At 36.2% G+C, this 24690-nt stretch overlaps 1 long non-coding RNA gene across 1 annotated transcript in view; it reads right to left on the bottom strand.

Annotated features, from left to right (window-relative positions):
- Window positions 1-561: 561 nt before the first annotated feature.
- The window catches only part of LOC141277844 (uncharacterized), a 103954-nt gene continuing 79825 nt past the window's right edge, over window positions 562-24690 (bottom strand). The window contains exon 3 of the long non-coding RNA XR_012329704.1: window positions 562-621. This is a non-coding gene — a long non-coding RNA (uncharacterized lncRNA). The remainder of the gene's footprint in view (window positions 622-24690) is intronic.

Raw genomic sequence — 24690 nt, 5'->3', positions numbered from 1 at the left:
CTTGATGCACAAAACCCTAGGCAGTAGGTTACTTACAAATAAAGAATGTGAAAGTCAGAGGGGTAAAGTGGCTTGCCCAAGGTCAAACAACAAATAAACAGTGGAACTGGGATTTGAAAACAAGTCTCTGACTCTAAAATCCATGCCCGAGGCCATACATCAAACTGTCTCCTCTAAACCTCTAAAAAAATCAGAGGTGTCTAATTGAGTCCCTGGCTTCCTCTGAAAGTTTGTTTCTAACCATTGCCAAGTGAGAGTTTCTTTCTCAGAAATATTTTAGAATGCTAACCTCACTGTTTGGAAGATTGGATTGTACATAGATACAGCATCAAGGCAGGTGTGGCTTGGAGGGGTGCTAGTCAGCTCCCCCCTCCTCAAATAATTCCCATCAGCTCTCCTCTAGATACCCTGAACACTTACATTAATATGTACATACTTACATCTAAATTAAACCAGAGTACTTGTAAATGAACATCGTCTCCAGACTTCTGCTCTAGCTGCATTTGTCCTTTCGCCAGACTGATGGCCCAAGCCCCTCCCGTAGAGAAATTTGGGAGTTGCTGCTGATTGTACAGGCTCTAAGGATGCCTTCACGTCCAGTTCTGGCTGAAAAATCAAATTCTATAGAAAAAGCACAGAGATATAAAACACTAACGTTTAGAGCTTCTGCCTGATGTTGATTATATACATTTGATTTCACTCTCCTCTCACCCTCCACAGATAACATTCTGTCTGAATCTACCATGGACGTATTCAAGTTATTAGGACTGTAGGCTCTCGTTTACATTCTTGACTATTTGAAAACCTAAGAAACATTCTGAAGTTGTTTACTGAAAAACTGCTTACCATTTGCTTATCTCCCTACCATGGGATATATGCAAGGAGAAGTTTAACTCATTTATCTTCTCCCTCTGATTGCATCTTACCATCTGTGGTGCATCCAGGAGGACCAGAGAGGCCTGCATCTGTAATGACTGTACTTTAATATTCTGGATGCTCTATAGATACCAAAAGATTTGAGAGGAAACTGAAGCCTAGGGAGATATATGGGTAAATTCAGCTCGGTTACCTTCCTTTAGGTGACTTTACTGAAGTAGAACATCCTAAAGTTTGCAGGTTTATACGTGATATCTTTTAAAATAGCTCTAGACGTATGGCTGGCTCTGTTCAAAAAATGGAACGTCAAAGGTGACTCAGCCCAGCTGAAGCAAGGAAAGTTTAATTCAGAACATAATTTGCTTTCCTTTATTTGCACACCGCAGTTCTGGGGAATAAAAGCCATTATGGAATCAAAGGACAATTTGCTTTTTTGCTGTGGTGGTTGTTCTGCACTGAATCTTTAAAGGCTTTTTTAAAAGAACATAAAGAGATGAATGATACTAGATTCAGTGCAGCTTAAAACTAAGTACCTTGAGCTCTTTTCCATGATAAACAGAAACCAATCTTGGCTCTCTGCCCCCAAGCACAGTTCTGTGTGTACTCAGTGAGACAGATCTTTTCCTTGCCTGGGGGGAAGGGAGTCCAGGCAGGCGCGGGTAGTGATTCTCAGAGAAATGGGAATTTTAAAAGATATTTAATTATAAATGTTTCCCTCTCCCCACAAAGTGAAGTCTCTCATTGCCTCTTCGGTCTCTCTGTTTCCAAACACTGAAGGGAAATTTTGAGCCTGTCAGAGAAGCCTCTGGGCCTTTCTATGCATCTTGTGGGGTAGGGGAAATATTGGGGTGGAGAGATCAGGAGAAACTACACTTCTACCAAAAAATAATAATAAAAGAGAAGATCTGATAGAGTGAGGGAGACCATGGAGATTCCAAGAGCCAAATAAAATGTGCTCTATAAGAGTTTTTGTAGGATGTGGATTATAAAATGTGGACACCGAGATTGTGGGGGCAGCGACAGAGTATGAGGATTTGATATGAATTATGCATTAAATCTCTTGGACCTTCTTGAAGAAATATCAGTAAAAGGTGGGATTGCTTTTAATTACTTTTTGATGGCTGAGCTATTTCTCTGAATGTGACACTGCACAAAGAATAGACAATGTCAGGCCCCAGCTTATAATAGGAATTAAAGAAGAAACTAAATCTAAATCCAGGAGGGCAAAAGTGAGTTCTGTCTCTATAGCCCTTCTTGAATCAGGGCTGCTGCATGTGGTCTTAGGTCCTCCGTGAAGCCTTGGCCATGGAGTCCCCAGGAAGAACATTGACCTGGAGCATGGTAAGAACCTTCACAAAATTATCTGTGCAAACATTTACCTCTGCAGTATAGGGCAGGACTTCACTGCTGGCCACTGGATAGCAGGATTGTGACTACCATTACGAGACTACCTGCTATAGTTAAGGACAAAGGACAAGGACAATTAATGATGTGCTGAGGATCTACCAAGGGCTCAGCACTGGAGTGAAACTAAGAATAGTGTAAAGCACAGGTACAACCACCCAAGAGGCTTACCATCGGGCTAGGGAATTATGATCACATACAGAGCACAACTGGAGACTAAACAGAACTGGAAGAGTCGAGAAAGCTACATTCAGTGGCAGCTCAGTAGAGGTTTCTCATCCACTCCAGATCCAGGTATGAAGTGTGTCCTGGCACAGAGGCTGCAATCCCTTGGGGGGGTTCACCCATTGCCATGGGTTGGCATGATGGTCACATCAGAATGGGAGACTGACTTTTCAACCATTGGTCAGGGCGCCACATTTTCATTCTGCCCAGGACACCAAAAATTATGTAGTTGATCCTGAAGATGAGTAATGCTTATATCATAGACATGGAAGAAGGGAATGGATTGCAGGCAGGGAGAATGGGACTGGAATGGTGGAGATGCCTCTTCCTTCTATATTTATGAAGACTCATAAGTGCTTTCTCAGCTCCAGACAGGAGACAGCCCCCCCAAAAAATGTTTTCCACATAATTACACCCTTTATTGAGTCCAGAACCCACTTATGATTCTATTCACCCTTGCATTATTCTACTATAAAGGCTAGAAAGTTAAAATAGCTTCCCACTCTACCTTGCTGCCAGAGGCAGGCTTGTGACACAGTTCTGGCCAATGAGATATCATCATATTTTCCTCCTCAAATCAAAAGGCAAAACCTCATCAGGCTTAGCTCTCCCCCTTCTGCTGGCCAGGAATGCCAATATAAAGTGAAAATTCCATTCTTCAATCCTGAGATAGGTAATATAAGGGTTAATAAATGCACAATAAGGATGGAGGAGCTGAGGATGGAAAGAGCTTTAGCTCCTAATGGCATCACTGAACCGTCATGGCAGTCCTGAATTTCCCACCTTTAACCTCCTGCTTCATGAGAAAAAAAAAAAAAAACCTGTTTAAGCCATGGTAGTAGAATTATCTATTATTTACTGTTAAATGGATTAATAACTAATATACCTTTCAATTCAACAGGAATGCCATTTTTCATTCCCTTGCTCATGTCACTGACCTCTTTCCATAGGGGCAAAATATAGCTTATGTTTCCTTCTGAAACCCACAGTGTCTTCCTAAATATGGAGCAAAACCTCCATTTTTCAGAGGTGATGCATTAATACCCGAAGTCTCATATTGATTGCCAGATGCTTCCAAAGGTATGTCCCATTGCCTCTAAAATTATAAAACCGTATTTAGCTCCAAATTAGTACTAGACCCTTTCAAAGTCAAGCTTGTATGCTAAGTAAATAGTAAAATAATTACTACATATTTTTGTATTTTCACATTAAAGTGGTGATAAACCATGGGTAGAATGTTTCAATTTATGACTGAATCTATGTGATTTTAAAACAGCTGGTTGACAGATAAAAAAATACTCAAACTACTTCTTTGAGTCAATGTAAGCAAAAATCAAGTTAATTATTTTCTAAAGTTTTTCCCCATTCTAGCATTTTGACCATACCAAATATACTGGCAATATGCCAAAATTATTCTTTTAATTTGTATTCTACTTATTTCAGATGTTTTTGAAACATATTATTGTTTTATGAGATATTATAAGATATTATAATATTTGTTTATAGATTAACAAATCTGTCTGATCTGTCTCAGTTAGGAGGCATTTAGCTGCCAGAACAAGATACCCAAATTACAGTGTTTTGAACCACTGCTTAAGTGCATGCATTGTTTACTTACTAAGAATTTTGTAGGCTGGCAATTTCAGGGTTGTTTTGGCAGTTCAACAATGTGGTAAAGGACACTGGCTTTTTCCACTGCTCTAATTTTTCATTCTCCATGTGTTTTTTCTTATCCTCATGTTTGTCACCTCATGGTCACATAATGGCTACCATAACTCCAGGCATGTCATCTTCACCCAGTAGCATCCAAGATGGAAGATAAGGAGAGGAGGGCTAAAAAAGACATTCTCACTATAACACCCTCTTTGATTAGGGAGGAAATTAATTCCCTCAGCAAACTTCCTCTTTAGGAAATCATCCCAGAACAAACTCTGTAAGGGCTAAGAGAAGAAAAGTAGTGCCATTATTGGCCTAGACCAATCATGACACATTCCTTTGGGTGAGGCCCATTGCTATATGGATTCTGGTAACAAAGGAAACATTCTCAAGGGCAAGTAGCCAGTGACAAAGCTACAGAACCAGCTATGAACCCTCATCTCCTGACCACTGGAAAGTCATTCATTATCCTCCACCATACTCTTATATCCTCACTAGAAGTTAAATATCAACAATAAATTACCAGATAAGCCTATAATCTTGTTTTTTTAATAACAGACATAGCATTCACCTTAGCCATGGCAACTCTAAAAGATTTTGGATGATTATGAGATGCAAAACCATATAAAAAAACTGTATTTTCTCTCATTCATTCATTCATTCAATAAAATTTTACTAACTAGCTACTATGTGCCAAACTCTGTACTAGGTAGTTAATATTCATCAGGGAAAAAACAAACAAACACGACAGACAAAGAGCCCTGCCCTTATGGACATATATACACTACCAAACGTAAGGTAGATAGCTAGTGGGAAGCAGCCGCATAGCACAGGGATATCAGCTCGGTGCTTTGTGACCGCCTGGAGGGGTGGGATAGGGAGGGTGGGAAGGAGGGAGACGCAAGAGGGAAGAGATATGGGGACATATGTATATGTATAACTGATTCACTTTGTTATAAAGCAGAAACTAACACACCATTGTAAAGCAATTATACTCCAATAATTAAAAAAAAAAAGTTTAGATCAAAAAAAAAAAAAGAGCCCTGCCCTTGAGTTACTAGGGGGAGGAACATGCAATAAATCATAAACATTAACTAGTATTAAGCCCCTTTCTGTGGAGGATTTTACTTCCTACATTGCTGACCTCAGGTTTGGCCATATTACTTGTTTTAGCTAATGAAATGCCAGAAGCTTCTGCTGTCTCTCTTTTCTCTCTACCAGGAGAAAGGCAATTCAGCATGGAATATTCAGAATGGAGAAGACACTGAAGCACGGCCTCTATCAATCCATGCAAATAAAAGTTGGAATTGTAAGTCACCGCGGTCTTTTGTTACCATAGTGTATGATAGAAGTATGGTACGCTAAGTTGACCAGTACTGTAATTAATACAGTATACAGACCCTGATAAGTACTGTGGGAAAAAGGGAAAATGTAGAACAGAGTGCAGAGGGTCAATAGTAAGATAGGGGTGTGTTCGGATAGCAGTGTTAAATAGGATAGTCAGGTAAACTCTACCGAGGAGATGAGATTTGAATTTGCATTCTGGAATAAAGTGACTGAATTTTGCCAAGAGGATATCTGGAGGAGCACCAGCTAGAGGAAAGACCCTCAGGTGAGAAGATGCTAAGAATATTTGGGGACCTCCATGGCTGGAGCAAGTAAAAAAGGCAGGGAATATCAGGAGATGAGTTCAGAGGGGTAGTGGGGCCAGATGGAGTGGGGTTTAGGAGATTGAATAAGGATTTTGGCTATTACTCTGAGCTAACTAGGGAGCCATTGCAGGGTTTCTAATAGAGGAAGGAAGGGTGCTAACTTAAAGTTTAAAAATATCAGTTGGCTGCTGTATTGAACATACACTGCTGCGGGACAAAGGTAGAGCATGGAGACCAGTTAAGAGGCTATTTGAGGAATCCAGGTTAGATATGATGGTTACTTGAAGCAGAGAGGTAGCCAACGAAGCTGTAGATATGTTAAGGTTCTCAATAAATTTTGATTCTCAATAAATTTTGAAGGTAGAAAAAACAGGATGTAGTAATGGACTGGGTGTTGGGTGAAGAGAAGAGAAGACTCCTTTGACAAAATGAAGTGTGCTCCCTTACAAACTCTCAGGCTTTCTAGTGGATAGACCATTCAGCACTGTCATTCCTGCTGACCATTCGGTGTACTCACCAGTTGTGCCTGCTGGGCCTGTGAGATACACAATCCCACCAGATCATCAGTCATCAGTGTTGATGGTCACAATGGCTTGTGAAATATAAAGGGAAATCAGAAATGGACTACTCCTATCTAGAAAAGATTCTGAGCATTCTTGCTACTGTGGTTTTATCACATATTATTATACGTCATGTAGTGTATGGCATAAATCTGAAACAGTTTATTATCTTATAACAATTTCATAATAGTTTTCAACAAAGTTTTTTGGTTTGGCTAAACTATAAAAAACAGTAAATTCATGTTTAATGATAACAAAAAGTACTGAGTTTTCATGTCTCAAGAAAGTTGTTGATAAATATGCAAACTTTACGAACTCTCCTTGATATTTACCATCTTCCATTGTGGTATTAATGATACCATAGGTCACATGAAAAGCAAAACACAAAAACCTAATGATGAAGCATCAGTGAGGTTTTTTTTAAGAAGACGGTCCCCCCAAATTATTTTATAGTTGCACCTGCCAAATGTAGGTTAATAGATTACTAAATGAAGAAGGACTTTTCATTTGGATCAATGCTCATTGTTTTAAATTACTTTTGCTCATCTTCCATTTCAAGTTTTCTTGTGATCCAATAGTTGAAGAGCTTTGTGAATAATTAAGTGATTCTGGTGCTATATGAGTTCCATCAGATTCTTCAAATAGAAAATCAGTTAATTTTCTAATGGTTTGATTACTTTATTCATCTAGTTCAAATTAAAGCTTTTAAAATTTCACTCCTTTGTCGGTGAAATTTCAAATATTATTTCAAATGACACTTGGTTAGGTGCAACAATAAAGGTAAAATTGCTTGTTTTGTAGTGAAAATTTGAATGCAAATTTTGGGGAATACAGTATCATAATTATAATAAAAAGAACAATGTTCTTACTAATTAAGATCTTTGTGTAGTAGAAATATATTGGAATTGATTGTGGAACATAAATAACTCAGAATTAAGTCCAAATTTGTGGTGATATATTACAAATGAAAATGGAAGTTGTCAAAATTTACAAATAGTATATACGCACACACACACACACACACACACAACCACACAACATATATACACACACACAGGAAAATAAAGCTACAAAGCTGATGTTTCATTAAAAATAAAAAACAACAAATAAACTTTAGCAAGACAGTGTTGAGTTACTATTGTGCTCTACATGGCAATGAAATTTTTCAGAGTGAGTTTTCTAAATGTTGATTGACTTTCATTCAAATCAGTTGGAAATCTTTACTTGAAGTATTCAGCAATGAGAAAACCTAAAACAAAACAAAACTCAAGCTACTAAAGACTGTAATAAATTATAGCTAATTATTAAAACTAAAGTCTGAAAACAGAAAGACTTCCAAATTTATTTCTATAAAAACAGAGATAACAGAAAAATATAAGTGATAACAGGTCAAATGATGTACATGATTTCATTCTGAAATTTAACAACTGCACTTTGCAATATCCCAAGTGTGGAAAAGTCCTTTTCATAGATCTCCTATTTTTAATTGGATATACGTATATTCTGACCAATGGAATAAAGTTGCAAAGTCCGATGGTTTTGCAGCATCTAAATTTGATGAAACAGTCACAGGAATCATATGTAGAGAAAATTATTTGACAAAATTTTTAAAGTAAAAATACTTATTAAAGAAAGGTTCTCTTGATGGAGGCAAAAAGGAAGAACTTGTGGCATATTTGAAATGAACTATGTATGTACTTTAATTAAAAAAATTAGAATTGAGGTGTCCTCCTTTTAGCAGAATTTTCTCTGAGCTTCCTAGATACCTCAGCACTAATAGTATTTTTCTCATTTAAAAATATTATAGTGTACAGAGAAGAATCCATTGAATGTATCAGCAATTCAAAAATTACTATTTTGTATTTTTTAAAATATAAGAATGTATGTAAATTTTATTTTAGAAAAATATTATTTTTGAAAGTAGTTTTGAATGTTTTCTAGATCCATAATAAGATCAAATTGTTGAAAAAGACCTAGTTCAAAAATTACATAATTTCAATTATTTTTCAATTTTGTTTTCTCTCCCAAATGTATTCCAGTTTGGATGATAGATTTTTAAAGCCACTCTAGACAAAGGCAACATGAAGGATTTTGCCAGAGCAGCTAGAGGGATGGATTTGCCATTAATTGGGATGGTGAAGGAGGTGGGTAAAGCAGTTTTCCAGAGTAGAAAAGATGAGGGGTTCAATTTTGGACATGTTCATTTTAGACATCCACGTAGATGTTAGGTTGACAGTCAGATATATGTCTAATCCTGATAAAGATGTGTGGGCAGAAGATAAAATTTTGAGAGTCATTAGCATATAAATTATTATGTTTCCCTGTGAATAGACACAGATTCATCCTGTCCCAGTTTGCCTGTACCTTTGTAATATGACTTTGTTCTCCTTCCATCAAGGAGTGAAATCTATTTTCCCATCTTTTATTTGTGCATAGATTTTGTGACTTGCTTTGACTGACAGATTGTGGCAGAAGGGATAATATGACTTCAGAGGTTAAGTCTATATGGGTCTTTGAGCTTTCCCTTTCATTCTCTTAGAACACTGCCGTGAAACTGCCATGTAAGGAAGCCCATCTGACCTGTGGGACGATATGAGGCAATAAGGAGGAGAACCAAGGCACCCCAGCTGAACATCCCAGAACCAACTGCCAAACCTACATACAAGGTAATCATGGACCTTTCAGCCTACTTTCCAGCTGAACACAGCTACATGAGTGAGCCAAGTGTCACCAGGAGAATAACCATTCAGTCAACCCACAGAACCATGAAAGATAATAAATTGTTGTTTTTTACAGCACCAACTTTGGGAGTGATTGGTTACAGAGCAGTAGGTAACTGACAGAATATTTAAACAACCTGATTCATTAAAATTATCAAAAGAATGATGGATAAGAAAGGGATAAGGATCAAGAACTAAGTCCTGGGAACTCTAATATTAATTACTATAGCCAGTATCTATATTGTACTAACACATATTAATATTACATGCATATTATATTGAAATTTGGCTATATCATTGGAAAAATATATTTGCAGTTAAAGATAGGTATGGAAATGATTCTCTAGAATTCCAAAAAATGATAAGCAATGTGATGATTTACAGTGACAATGTAACCCTGTGTTTGTATCTGTTGCAAACCCTAATGTGTTTGCAAGTGGGAAAACATGGCAGGTTTATTGTTGAAATTAGTATGTATATCTCAAATATCACAATGACTGATGCCACAGTATGTAAACTAAAGCTCTATAGTAGGCAACCAAGGATATATTGACAAAAGAGGAGATGTGGCTCATGCCATAATGAAATTTGCAATCTAGTGGTGGATAAAGACAATTAAATGAGCAATTACAATGTGAAGGGAAGTACAACTTGCTATGTGACAACATACACAGACCACCTCAGCCTCAGACCTGGGGAAGACGAAGGTCAGAAACATTTTCTGAATAAAATAAGGTCTCAAGTGTGACTTGGAGAATATACGAATGCTAACCAATCAAAGTCACAAGATGTGAAATCTCAAAGGTTAGAGAAGGAAAGAGATCCCTATATGTTCTAAGACTTAAGATGTGGTGCATAGTGTCGGGGGAGGGGGAAAGGTTGGGCATGGGAACACTGAGGAAGGTGTGACTAGAGGTGGAAATCAAAAGGCAGCCTTCTGCATTTTATTAATGATGCTACAAATTAAGACTTCATCCTAGATTTAGAGTTACAGACTCAGTGTATTGGTAGGGACAAAAGCTAGAATACAGTAGATGCAGGAATGAGTGGGAAGAAAAGAATAACCACATAAATGGTCAACACTTGCAAAGTCTGTATCTATGAAAGAAGGACGATAAAGTAGGTGGTGGCTAGAGAATAATGTGATATCAAGAAGAGGTTTTTTAAACTTAGGCGAGCATGTTTGGTACTGATGGAAAAGGAAGCCAAAAATGATGGTAGAGTTGAAGATACGGAGAAAGAATCCTCCCTGATTCGTAGAGTGAGAATGCTGAAAGGTGAGAAAGAAGGCGATCAAGAGCACAGGTGGAGAAATTAGCATTAGACAGTTAATTCATACACTGAAAGGACAGAGTCGAGGAGAGGGTAAGTGTGGGTGCAAATAAGCTGCTTTGGTTGCATAAATTTGAGAAACTTGTTAGTAGGCTTCTATTTTCTCCTTGAAGTAGGAGGCTAGGACATATGCTGAGGGGTGAGAAGCAAACTGGCAGGAACAGAGGTTTAAGGAGAATGGAGAAGGTTGGAAATAGCTGTTGCAAAGAAATAGGGGTGAGGACTAATTAGGAAATCAGTGGCAGCCCAGCTGAATTTGGATATCATGAATTTAGAGTAGCATCAATCTGCTGAGTTTATCCCCATTAGTGCTCAGCAATAGGGGTATAAACTCAAAGAAGATAGGTAGTTAAATTCAGTCAGATTAGCTTTTCACAGGTTGTTGTTCTGGAAGGACAATGGAGCCATATGACACACATATTTCAATTATAAGGCAGGTTAGGATAAATGTTATTACATGAATGATATAAACAATCATGTCTGTAAGTATAGGGAGAAGAGGCAAGTCAGTACTGGCTACATTTGTTAAAGAGAACTGTGAGCATTTCCTAAGATAGAGGGGAAACGTCAGGGTATTCAAGGGGAGGGAAATTCATAGGTGATGGCTTGGGTGTAAAGAGAACACAGTGCTCTCAGAGACAAAAGAGTTGCAGAAATGGTAGGTCCTTAGTGAGAAGTGTTGTGAACTGTATTAGACAGGTAGGTATGTCTAAGTCTGGAAAGTGTGTGTGTGTGTGTGTAAATTTGGAGCCATTAGGAACCTTGAAACAAAGTAATGATGCATTATGGGCAGGAGTGGTGAATGAAGAACACACACGCATGCACATGCACATAAACTCATATGCCTTTATCAACATCACTACTGAAGTAGACCCTGATACTTTAATTTGGTTAACAATAAATGGATACCTAGGAGTATGATAAAAAGTATGATATTCATGTAGCTTATAATATTTTAATTATAAAGGTAATTAAAAAAAATATTTATCTATTTATTTGGTTGTGCCGGGCCTTAGTTGCGGCAGGTGGGCTCCTTAGTTGTGGCACATGGGCTCCTTAGTTGTGGCATGCAAACTCTTAATTGTGGCATGCATGTGGGATCCAGTTCCCTGACCAGGGATCGGACCCGGGCTCCCTGCATTGGGAGCGTGGAGTCCTATCCACTGTACCACCAGGGAAGTCCCTATAAAGGTATTTTTGAAAATTCAATATATTGTTCAGATTCTATAAAAACCCTATTTCTTTCATTCTTTCAACAAACGTTAAGTACCAAGTACTGTTCTAGATGCTAAGATTACAACATGGAACAAAACAGAACGAGGAAAAAGCCCTGTTCTCAGTGAGTTCATTTTTTATTGGGAAAGTCAGACAATAAAAACTAATTAGATAAAATATATGGTATGCAATGGTGTGGTTGGTAAGTTCTTCAGAAAAATAAATAAATAAAGATTGAAGGGAAATGGGAAGTTCTAGGGCTTGGGGGATGTTCTACAATTTTAAATTGAGTGGTCAGCAAAAGCCTCACTGTGGAGCTGACATTTGAAAGAAGCTGAAAGGTGTATGAAAAAAGCCATGAAGCAATCTGAGGTGATTGTAAGGACATTGGCTTTTATTCTGAGTGAAAGGGCAGGTCATTAGTGGGTTTTGAGCAGAGGAGGGAACATGATCTGACCTAAGTTTTAAAAGAATCACTTTAGCAGCTGTACAGAGCATAGAGTAGGAGGGCCAGAGTAGAACTGGTGACATAAGTAATTAAGACTATTACAGACATTGAAGAGAGCACTGATGATGCCATATACCCTCAGTAGTGCCCCACTGTTGTGGTGGCAACCTGTTGGAATATGGACATATTCTGAAGGTAAGGCCAACAAGATTTGCTGAGGGAATGGATATAAGGTATGTAGCAAAGAGTGAAATCGAATATAACTCCCAAAATTTTACCTGAGCCAAGGGATGGATTTACCATTTACTAAGATGCGGAAGACTGTAGATTGGAGATGAAGATCAGAAGTTTAGTTTTGGGCCCATAAAATCTGAGAAGCTTATTAGACATCCAAGTGGTGGTATTTAAAGAACAGCCGGATATATAAACCTGGAGTTAAAGCACAAGTCCAGGGTGGAAATACAATTTTGGAAGTGTCTGTCTTACAGATGAGTATAGATAGATCACAAAAAACCCTGAGGACTGGGCTCCAGAGCCCTGAAAAGTTTCGTGGGAGACTGAAGAATATGTTGGTGAGGTAAGAAGTTCCAAAGAAGACAGTGGCATTTTAAAGCCATGTTACAAAAGTCTTTCAAAGAAAAAGGAATGATCAACTCTGTCAAATGCTACTGAGAGGTGATATTAGATGGGGTCCAAGAGTTAACCATTGGATTTAGCAACATGGGGGTTAACTGGTAAATATGACCAGAGCATATCAGGTGGAGAGGAAGACTTATTGGTATGGATTCAACAGAAGATAAAGGAAGAATAATGGGAGACAACCCATGTAGATACTTCTTTTGAGGAGTCTTGCTATATAGGATAAAACTGAAGCATTAGCTTGAGGGGGACTTAAGATTAGGAGATATTTTTAAATTACAGATAAATTTCAGCACTTTTGAATGCTGATGGAAAGTGATCTGGTAAAGGGAGAAAAAGTGATGACTCAAAAGGCAAGTATGGAGTTGCTGTTGTGACGTCTTTCAGTAAGGAAGAGGGAATGGGACCTAGTGGACAAGGGTAGGAGTTGCACTCAGACAAAAGCATGGATACTTCATCCATAATACGAGGCAAGCAGGAAGAGCATAGAGATAAAGATGTGGGTATGTGATAAAGGTGGTAGTAGGAAATTGTGGAAATTTCTCCTTGATTGTCTCAATTTTTTCAGTGAAATAAGAAGTGATTTATAAATTTTAAAATCATAGTGGTAGATTGAATATAATCATATATCTGGAAAGTACCAAGGTTCCATTTGAAGTTAGTCATCATGAATTAAAAAAAGTTAGATCAACTAATAAATCATGTATATTTTTGTACACATTACCTTGTATTAATTTAAGAATAGAAATGTCTGGGATTTAGGTTCAAGAAAGGTTGGGGTTGTTTCAGGTGAATGTGATGAAGCCAGAGGTGCCAAAGGGAGTTGAAGGTGCCTGCTGGAAAGTGAAGACATTTGCCTTAGGTCTTAAGAGAGATAGGGAAAAAACAAGGTAGGTGAGGGACAACAAAAAGGTTGTAGGATTATTGAACTGTAGGTCCTGGTGGGACAGGAAAATTTTATTATTGGATTTAGAGTTACTGAGCTTTTCCTGAACTATCAACAAGTTAGCCAATCAGTCAAAGACTGTAATTTTTGAATTCAAGTGTATAAAAGTGAATTGTATTGATCTAATCACAAGAGAATCTTAAGTTGAGTCAACTTCTAGTCATCCAGAATTCCTTCCTCCTACAAACAGGAATATGGAAAGAATGCCCCAATTTTGTTATGAACTGGAAAATACTACCTCCTAAATATAGGTAATATCACATAAATTGAAGAGGGCATGGTTTGCCACAAATATTCTCAAAGTTCAGCAATTTCTGTTTCTTAAATATTTGTAAATACTATCTATTAAACACAAATTACTGTTTTCATCTTTTGTTTAATTTGATCCCTTATCAACACTTCTAACTTTCCACCCTTTATAGATAGTACACATATGCATTTTATATGTTTTCAGAATGCAGGAACCCCATCTATCCTTGACAAGATAAGAGCAAAAGTTAAACATAAACTTTTGGATGATTACATCATAATGAGGGAGCCTAGGAAATGTACAAGGGTGATACTTTTTATTCTATACTCACAATGGTACAAACGTATGTCCTCCTGGAACTGACATACAGAATCAAGCAATTCTGAGGCACAGTAGTCTTTTCTTTGGGATGAACATATGGTAAAAATTCTGTGAAAAAAATACAGGAATTGCAAGGCTGTTTTCCAGCAATTTTGCAGAAAAATAGATATGAAAACAAGAGACATTCTCTTTGGTACTGAACATTGGCTTTCTCTTGCTATGATTGGCATACCAAGATAAAACATTTCTACCATTCCCTCTGTATCATTTAACACCTACTTGAGGACCCATGAATAAAAATAAGAAATAAATATAAATGCTGAATCCATAATTGATTGTGAGACCCCTATCCTGGTGATAAAGCCTCTAGTGTTTATATATATTGTCACGGATTCTCAAATCGAAGACAGCAGAGGATGCCAAGTTGAAGAGCTAAAGGATGGAATTATGCTATTATAACTTCTCATCTATCAAACTAAAGCACCTGGTACTTGTAGAAGTCCCTAGAAGTGAAGCTGTTAGAGGTAGTTTCTCACACCTCATTTTCCTATTCATATTTCTATTTCACCCTGTTTTTATGCAGACATACTCACGTTCTCAGTCATAAATCTTGGGCATAACTTCAGAAGGGATTATGTCCAAAAGGTAACATTTTTCACAAAAGTTGCAAATAAGCTGAATTCAGATATAGGGTAAGCTTCATATATAGGGTAAGCTGTAGGCACACATGTCAGCAGGCATAGTTTATTTTCAGTGACCACTCCCCAAAGAAACTTTGTACTTTAAATGACTAAAATATTCAGACATAATATATGTAACAGTTTTCAGCAATTGGAAAATAGGCAGGCAGTATGTGATCCCTGAAGGAAGGGAAATAAGTGAGGTGCATTCTATCATTGTTTCAGCTTATTGCATAAAAGCAGGTTTTAGGTCACAGATTGGGGGTAGGAAAAAGGGACCTGGTCTTACTGGGTAGAAGGGATAGAGTTCAGAGTTCAAGGAGGCCAAGCAGCTGGAATTCACAAAGCAGAATACCAGAGAGAAGAGAGCTATGTAGAGAGAGAGACCAAACTCTAGAGATCTGTAGAGGATTCCCTTGTACCCTCAGCTGAATATTCATCAACACATCCACAGGAGGAAACTAGTAAGGCTGGAGAAAAAACTACCAAAAAGGAGCAGGTCGAGCAAATCGCAGAGACCCCAGAGAACTGGAAACAGTTTGATTTTCAAACAGTAGTGTGGAAAGACCTCTCAATATACAGAGAATTGAACAGAGTCCTCAAAATGGTAATGTCTCAGTAAAAGCCCAAATTAGTCTTATTACTAAGTCTTAAATTACTAAGGGCTCTCTGGATCTGCCTAACAAAGACCGAAAGCAAACCTTGAAAGGATCAAATTGTTTCCAAACAACTTAACAACATCCTAGCACAAAGCCCCAACAGATTTAAAAGAATAAAAGAAACCCATCATTCCAAAAACCAAAATTCATAATATCTGACATCTAATCAAAATAAGGAGCAAACCAATCAATAGTGACAGACCTAGAAATGACATGAATAATTTAATCCGTAGGGAAGTATATGACAGTACATTTAGAAATATACTTCATATGTTCAAGAGAGTAGAGGAAAATGAACAGGGCAAAGAGAGATATCGCACACACATACATATATACTATACTATAGATACATACATGCATATAGAGATATACAAATCACACTTCTTGAGATGAAAATACACTAAATGAGATTGACAGAAGATTAAACACCACAGAAGAACCAAATGATGATCTTGAAGACATAAATAGAAACTATCTAAAATGAAACAAAGAAAGGAAAATAAATGCATCGAGCATCAGTGAGTCAGAAGACAGTATTAAGCAACCTAACATACATGTGATTAGAATCTCAGAAGGAGAGAGTAGGAAGGTAGAATCAGGAAAATATACTTAAATAAATAATTGTGAGCAATTTTCAGAGCTTATAAAAATTATAAACACACAGATCCCAGAAGCTCAACAAAGCCCAAGTAGAAGAAACATGAATAAAACTACAGTGAGATGCATCTTAATCAAACTGCTTAAAACAGTGACAGGCATAATTCTAAATGCAGAGAACAGAGGAACAGAGATAAGGATGCCAGCAAATTTCTCTTCAGAAATAATGCAATCTAGAGAACAGTGGAATATTACCTTTAAAATACAGGGGAAACTATCTACCCAAGGAAAAAATAAAGCTGAAATGAAGACTTTTAAAGAGATAACAAAAGTTGAAAGAATGCATCACCAGAAGCACCTACACTATAAAAAATATTAAAATAACTCTTTCAAGCATAAGGAAAATACTAGATGAAAACCAGATCTAAAAACAGGAATGAAGAGTAATGGAAAGGGCAAATATACAGATAAACATGAAAGACATATTTTTCTTATGTTTAAACCTCTTTGGAAAATAAATGACTATTTAAAGCAAAAACAATAACAATGTTTTGTAGTTTATAACACATATAGATACAAAATGTATGACAACAATAATAAGAAAGCCAAGAGGGAGGAAATGGAAGGATACTACTGTAAAATTCTTATACTACATGAAAAGAAGAAGAATGTTTGAAGGTGCTCATGACTCTGTGAAAACATATACTATAAACACTAAAGTAACCACCATAAATAAACAAAGAAACAAGCAGAAAAAAAGAGGGATAGCTAATAAATCAATAAAGAAGATAAAATAGAACTATGAAAACTACCAAATTAATTCAGAAGACGGCAAAAATAGAGAGAAAGAACAAGTGGAACAAATAAAAACCAATAAACAAATCAAACAAAATGATAGATTTAAACCTAATCATATCAATAATCCTATTAAGTATAAATGGTCTAAATACCCCAATTAATGGCAATGATGATCATATTGGATAAAAAGGAAAAACTCAACTACATGCTGTCTACAAGAAATTCACTTTAAATATAAAGAAATAGATAGGTTAAAAATAAAAGGATAGTAAAACTTTCCATGCTAAACACTAATCAAAATAAAGCTAGAGTATCTATTTTAATATCAGACAAAGTAGAATTCAGAGCAATGAATATTACTAGGGATTGGTTAGGAGGATTATTTCATAATGATAAAGGGGTCAATTCTTTAATAAGATGTAAAAATTCTAAACATTTATGCATCTAATAATAAGCTTCAAAATAAAAACAAAAACTGAAAAAACAGCAAGGAAAAATAGAGAAGGCCACAATTATAGTTGGCATGTCAACATTCCATTCTCAATAATATGTAGGAGAATTAAATCAAAAGTCAGTAAGCATACAGAAGGCACAAATATTATTATCAAGAAAGTTGACCTAGTAGATATTTGTAAAACATTCCACCTAACATTTTTTTCAAATACACATAAAGCTAAGACAAACTATGTTCTGAAAGTTCATAAACAGCTCTTAATAATTTTAAAATGATCAAATCTTACAAAGAATGTTCTTAACCAAATTGGAACTAAATTAGAAATAAATAACAAAAAGTTCTCTGGAAACTCCCAAACATAAATTTGAAAACAAATTTATAAATGACTTGTGGTTCAAATAAGAAATCACAAGAGAAATTAGAATATATGTTGAATTGAATAAAAATGATAATATGGCAAAATTTGTGGTATGCATCTTATTCAGTGCTTAAAAAAATTTTATAGCATCAAACATTTATATTCATAAAGTAGAAAGGTCCGCAATCAATTGCCTGCATTTTCACCATAAAGAACTAGAAAAAGATTAACAAATTAAACCCAAAGTAAGATGAAGAAGTAAGGAATATAGATAAGAGCAGAAATCAAATAAATAAAACTAAAAAGAAAGAGAATCAATAAAAACAAAAACTCATTGTTTTAAAAAATTAACAAAAATAAGAAACCTCTATCCAGACTTAACAGAAAAAAGAAGACATAAATTGCTAACATCTGAATGAAAGAGAAACTATCATTACAGATATTATAGACATTTAATAGGTAGACAATAAAGGAATATTTTGAACAACACTATATTAATACATGTGATAACTTAGATGAAATGGAGAAATGCCTTGAAAAAGACAAACCACCAAATCTCACTCAAGAAGAAATAGAAAACCTGGATATTTGTATATCTATTGGAAAAACTGAATTTCTAGTTAGATATCTTTCAACAAAGAAAAGTGCAAACCCAGATGACTTCACTGATGAATGCTACCAAACATTTAAAGCAGTAGTGATACCACTTTTATACAAGCTCTTCTCAAAAATAGAAGCGGGAGCATTTTACAAATCATTCTGCAAAGCTAGCATTACCATGATATGAAAACAAGACAAAGTCATTACAATAAAACAAACCCACACACCAATATTCTTCATAACTATAGACGTAAAATTAGCAACAAAATTTTAGCTGAATCTAAAAATATATAAAAATGGAAAGACATCAAGAGCACACTGGTCATGTGGTCTTGGTCACAACTATTTAACAATGTACTACAAAGGCAGGCACAGACAATGCATAAATGAATGTATATGGCTATGTTCCAATAAAACTTTATTAATGGGCACTAAAATCCAAATTTTACACAATTCTTACATTTTACAAAGTGTTATCAGTTTTTGAGTTTTTTCCCAACCACTTGAAAATGTAAAACCCATTCCTAGCTCATGGGCCATACAGAGACAGATGGCAGGCCAGATTTGGTCAATGGGACATAGTTTGCTGATCTCTGGTATGGAGCAACTAAGAACTCTCACACATTGCTGGTGGGAACTGAAAATAGTACAACCACTTTGAAAACAATTTGACAGTTTCTTTAAAAGTTAAAGAATTCAGCCATTTCACTCTTAGTTATTTATCCAAGAGGAAAGGAAGCATATAACCTCATAAAGATTTGTGCATGAACATTTGTAGCAGCTTTATTTGTAGTAGCCCCAAACTGGAAACAACTTAAATCTCCATCAACTGATGAATGCATAAACAAATTGTGGTATATCCATGCAGCGGAATCTCAGCCATAACAAGGAATAAACTATCAATACACACAACAACATAGATTGCATCTTAAAATAATCATGCTGAGTGAAAGAAGCCAGTTAAGAAAGAGTACATGCAGTATGATTTCATTTACATTAAATTCTATGTAATGTAAACTTATCTATAGCGACAGAAAGCAGAACAAAAGTTTCCTGGGGGATAGGTGGACAGGTGAAAGAAGCTTGGATTACAAACGGCTATAAGGGAACTCTTAGGAGTGTTAGAAATGTTTAGTGTGTTGACTGTGGTGATGGTATCACAAGTATAAACATGTATTAAACTCAACAACCTGTATACTTTAAATATGTAAATTGCATTTTATGTCAACTATACCTCAATTACATTGTAAAATATAAACCTGTGCTCACAAATAATTTTATAAACTTTACATTCTACTCTAAATTTAAATTAATGGTTGCCCCTTTAGGGTAACTGCTTTTTAAAACTTCCTTCTAATTATAACAGTGGCCTTTAATTTCTTTAACATGGCACCAGGGTTTAGTAAGCAAATGGGAAATATACTTGGAGACTCAAGCATATAGTGGGCGATCATAATGATTTTTGAATTGAGGAAGGAATGTATTATGAGAGAAATATACATACAGTTTAAGCATTTACATTTTGGACTATTTCTAAAACCAGTCATCTAAGGAAGTAAGAAACTAGGATGCATCCTCTTTCTTTCCAGTTTGATTTCCTTTCCTTTTCAATTTTGATTTCTCAAGTCTTAAGATTTCCAATGAGAAAAGGTAAGTTTGTTGTAAATTATGCCAATTGGTGGATTGAGAGTGAACAGACTAAGTTGTACCACTAAAAATTCTATGTGCCAAGTTGGAATTTAGATATAATCTATCCCAACTCCTTCATTTTGCAGATCAGAAAACTGAGGTACAGAAAGGTAAAGTGACATTGTTAACACTTTTTAATGTTTTCTGTTACACATCAATCAGGTTTCAGCCAAGGTACCACTGGCAAGTAGTAGTAGACAAACTTATTTATTTATATTAACAAGAAAAAATATGCAGTCATATCAAAGTTCTTAATGATCAGTGAATCATTGCCCTAGCCATTTTTCCTTCCTTTATGTATTAAAATTGCTAATACATGTACATATGAAATGTTGTACGTACAGTGATTTTGGTATACTAGATTGTTATATATTTCCTAATATGTTTCATTTTAAATGTTTGATATATGCACAAATTAAAAAATGTTGGATACATATAAATTAACACATTGGCCTTAAAATCAGTAACAATGGTTTCAGGTTTAGGTATGACCTCATCCTGAGAGATAAGGTCAGCTTGAGGAGAGAACACAGTGTTTTCTATTACATGTATGATCCTATTTAAATTCAGTACTGATGAAAAGGTTGAAATAAATTTAATATCATTGCTTTCATTTATGTGGGTGAGCCCCAAATGGAAACTCTGAAGCCCAAATTGATTTAGAAAACCCTATTATCCTCATGTATTTTTTTCTTGTAAAACTTATAACCCAGCATGGTATTATTTCACAAACAAAAGCTTTGCAGGGTTATCTTTTTTGTCTGATTTGTATGGTAGTTCCATTGTCTCCTAGGCCTGCATTACACATTTTGAATAGGACCCTGTGAATGTAATTAAGGGTCACACATATAGTATAAAGAATAGGGGATGAAGAACTAATTTCTGTTTTCCTTCCCTGGGCTACAGATTGGTTTTCAAGTTACTATTCAATTCAGCAACACAGAGCTCAGAGGAAAAGACCAAACTGCTACAGCTGCTCTACATTATAAAGAGAGAGAGAGAGAGAGAGAGAGAGAGAGAGAGAGAGAGAGAGAGAGAAAGATTAGATTTTATTTGCACACAGAATGAACATCCATGGTCTGTACACTCTGGGAACAGCTCCACATTTTAGGTTAGGCAGGTTTTTTAATGTTCTTTATCTTTTCTTCCCAAGTTCTACTCAGTTCATGAACATCATTAAAACTTGGACAGAGTACCCTTCTGAGTCTCATTTGTGCAAACTGTGGACCACTCAAAGGAAGAACATAAAGGTGATATGGCCAGAAAACTGCACTCTGAGGGTGGTTACTAATGACATGAAGGAATTTGGGGAACAGGATTAAACCATGTCTACATTTAGCCACTCTCACAAATATTTTGACACCAAAATGTGGTCTTACTGTGATGTACACCTGACATTCACTGAGAAGATAAAGATTAAATGCTTTTATAGACAAGAAAACATTAAAATGGGTGGGCCTATCTACTAATTGGAATATCACAGGCATTGATACTGGGGAAATTTGCTAACATATTTAAAAAGATATTAATTATTTCATCATACAGAAAAGGGGACCTTAGTGGAATCTATCATAGTTGTCATCTTGTTCTTATCCATAGTCAATTGGTTAGGTCTCCAGGAAATCAAATAAAACTAGATTGGCCATTTCTGCACGACTGAAGTCATAGGTTGGTGCAAAAATGTTTGCAATATCTCAATAACAAATCAATGGTACCACCTTAACTTATAAAACTCCTTACTTAGTTTTTGGATCTACTAGCTACACAACTTTAGTTGAAATTTTATAGATTCTGTTTTAGGAAAGGTTTTGCATTTCTGCCCTCTTCCCCAAATTGTCAAGAGGTCCAAGTTTGATTTTGTTCCCTCCTGCCTATAGTGTACTCAGTTCCTCCCATGTTGTCCCAAATGAGGTTCCACAGGAATGCAAGCAACATCTTTTCCTTTTTCCTATACTCCCATCAACTTTTACGCTGTCCTCATCCTTATCTACCTGCTCAAGATAACAGACTGAGGACATACATCTATTTTCTTCCTTCTCAAGAAGAAAAAGACAAAAAGAATATTTGCAAATAAAAAGAAACCATAACAGTTCTAGCACAGTGGGAGGTGAGGGGAGGAGTAAGAAGAAGGACTAAAAAAGAATCAGAAGTGAAGCACAAGTTTTACTGAAAGAAAGACAGTCTAGAGGAACTGGATCAATAAAGAAACAGCAGAGAGAAACCTTTGGGGAAGACAATTGACATACGAGTGGGTCATCCTTGTACTCTGAAAAGGCTCCCAAAACTGGAAGCAACAAAATGCGCAACAAAACTTCACTGTGGGTAAACAATAATTCTTTTAAATTAAAAATATGAGGACATATTTTTTTGGAAAGCCAATGAATAGACAAAATAACGAAATGGGAAGAGCAGCAAGAAGCTTCTAACTTAAAAGACAAAATTGAGGAAATGTCCCAGAATGAAGTTTAAAAGAGAATGAGTCAAAAAAAAAAAGTTAAGATTCATGAATGATATACAGAAGAGATTTAATAACATTCTATTAGGAATTATAGAAGGGCAGGGGGAAGGAAGAGGAAAAAGCAATAAAAACACATAAATACAAAATAATTTCCCTGAGCTGGAGAAGAGTAACAGCCCTCTAATAGAACATAGCCACTAAGAATCAAGCAAAATAGACCTTAAAGATCCACGTTTGTACAGATCCTGATGAAATTACAGCATTTGAAGATACAGAGGAGGCAGAGGGGGCAGGTTCCCTACTAAGGACTGAGAATTACACCACCATCAGACTCATCATCAGCACCCTGGGATGCTAGAAAACAACAGAACTAAGTCTTCAAAGTATTAAGGAAAAAAATCAATTGAAACACATTTAGGTTTCAAAATTTTTTTTTAATTAAAATGGGGAGAAAAAGGAAAACCTCTTGTTTTCCTTTTAGAGCAAAGGTAGGCAAATATGGCCTGTGGGCCAAATTCAGCCTGCTTCCTGTTTTTGTATGGTCTGAAAGTTAAGAAGAGTTTTAACATTTTTAAATAATTTTTTAAAATCGGGGGCTTCCCTGGTGGCACAGTGGTTGAGAATCTGCCTGCTAATGCAGGGGACACGAATTCGAGCCCTGGTCTGGGAGGATCTCACATGCCACAGAACAACTAGGCCCGTGAGCCACAACTACTGAGCCTGCACGTCTGGAGCCTGTGCTCTGTAACAAGAGAGGCCGCAATAGTGAGAGGCCCGCGCACCGCGATGAAGAGTGGCCCCCGCTTGCCACAACTACAGAAAGCCCTCGCACAGAGATGAAGATGCAACACAGCAAAAATAAATTAAAATAATAATAAATTGCATGTTCTTTAAAAAAAATCGCTTTCATGACACATGAAAACCACATGAAATTCAAATTTCAGTGTACACTACTAAAGTTTTATTGGAACAAGGCCTTGCTCATTTATTTATGTATCATCTATGGCTGCTTTTGCACTACAATAGTGGAATTGTGACAGAGACTCTATGGCCTGCAAAATCTAAAATATTTACTCTCTGGCCCTTTACAGTGGCTACTCTTATTTTATTTTATTTTTATTTTTTGAATTTTATTTATTTTTTTATACAGCAGGTTCTTATTAGTCATCAATTTTATACACATCAGTGTATACATGTCAATCCCGATCTCCCAATTCATCACACCACCATCCCCCCACCCCCCTGCTTTCCCCCACTGGTGTCCATACGTTTGTTCTCTACATATGCGTCTCAATTTCTGCCCTGCAAACCAGGTCATCTGTACCATTTTTCTAGGTTCCACATGTATTTGTTAATATAAAATATTTGTTTTCCTCTTTCTGACTTACTTCACTCTGTATGACAGTCTCTAGATCCATCCATGTCTCAACAAATGACCCAACTTCATTCCTTTATATGGCTGAGTAATATTCCACTGTATATATGTACCACATCTTCTTTATCCATTCGTCTGTCGACGGTCATTTAGGTTGCTTCCATGACCTCGCTATTGTAAATAGTACTGCAATGAACATTGGGGTACATGTGTCTTTTTAAATTATGGTTTTCTCTGGGTATACGCCCAGTAGTGGGATTGCTGGATCATATGGAAATTTTATTCTTAGTTTTTTAAGGAATCTCCACACTGTTCTCCATAGTGGGTGTATCAGTTTACATTCCCACCAACAGTGCAAGAGGGTTCCCTTTTCTCCACACCCTCTCCAGCATTTGTTGTTTGTAGATTTTCTGATGACGCCCATTCTAACTGGTGTGAAGTGGTATCTCATTGTAGTTTTGATTTGCATTTCTCTAATAATTAGTGATGTTGAGCATCCTTTCATGTGCTTCTTGGCCACCTGTATATCTTCTTTGGAGAAATGTCTATTTAGGTCTTCTGCCCATTTTTGGATTGGGTTGTCTGTTTTTTTAATATTGAGCTGCATGAGCTGTTTATATATTTTGGAGATTAATCCTTTGTCCATTGATTTGTTTGCAAATATTTTCTCCCATTCTGAGGGTTATCTTTTTATTTAATGGTTTCCTTTGCTGTGCAAAAGCTTTGAAGTTTCATTAGGTCCCATTTGTTTATTTTTGTTTTTACTTCCACTACTCTA

This window comes from Tursiops truncatus, chromosome 2, assembly GCF_011762595.2.
Source record: "Tursiops truncatus isolate mTurTru1 chromosome 2, mTurTru1.mat.Y, whole genome shotgun sequence".
NCBI classification, from domain to species: Eukaryota; Metazoa; Chordata; class Mammalia; order Artiodactyla; family Delphinidae; genus Tursiops; species Tursiops truncatus.
Note: the sequence above shows the minus strand (reverse complement) of the source record. Positions and strands in the feature narration are given on the sequence as shown.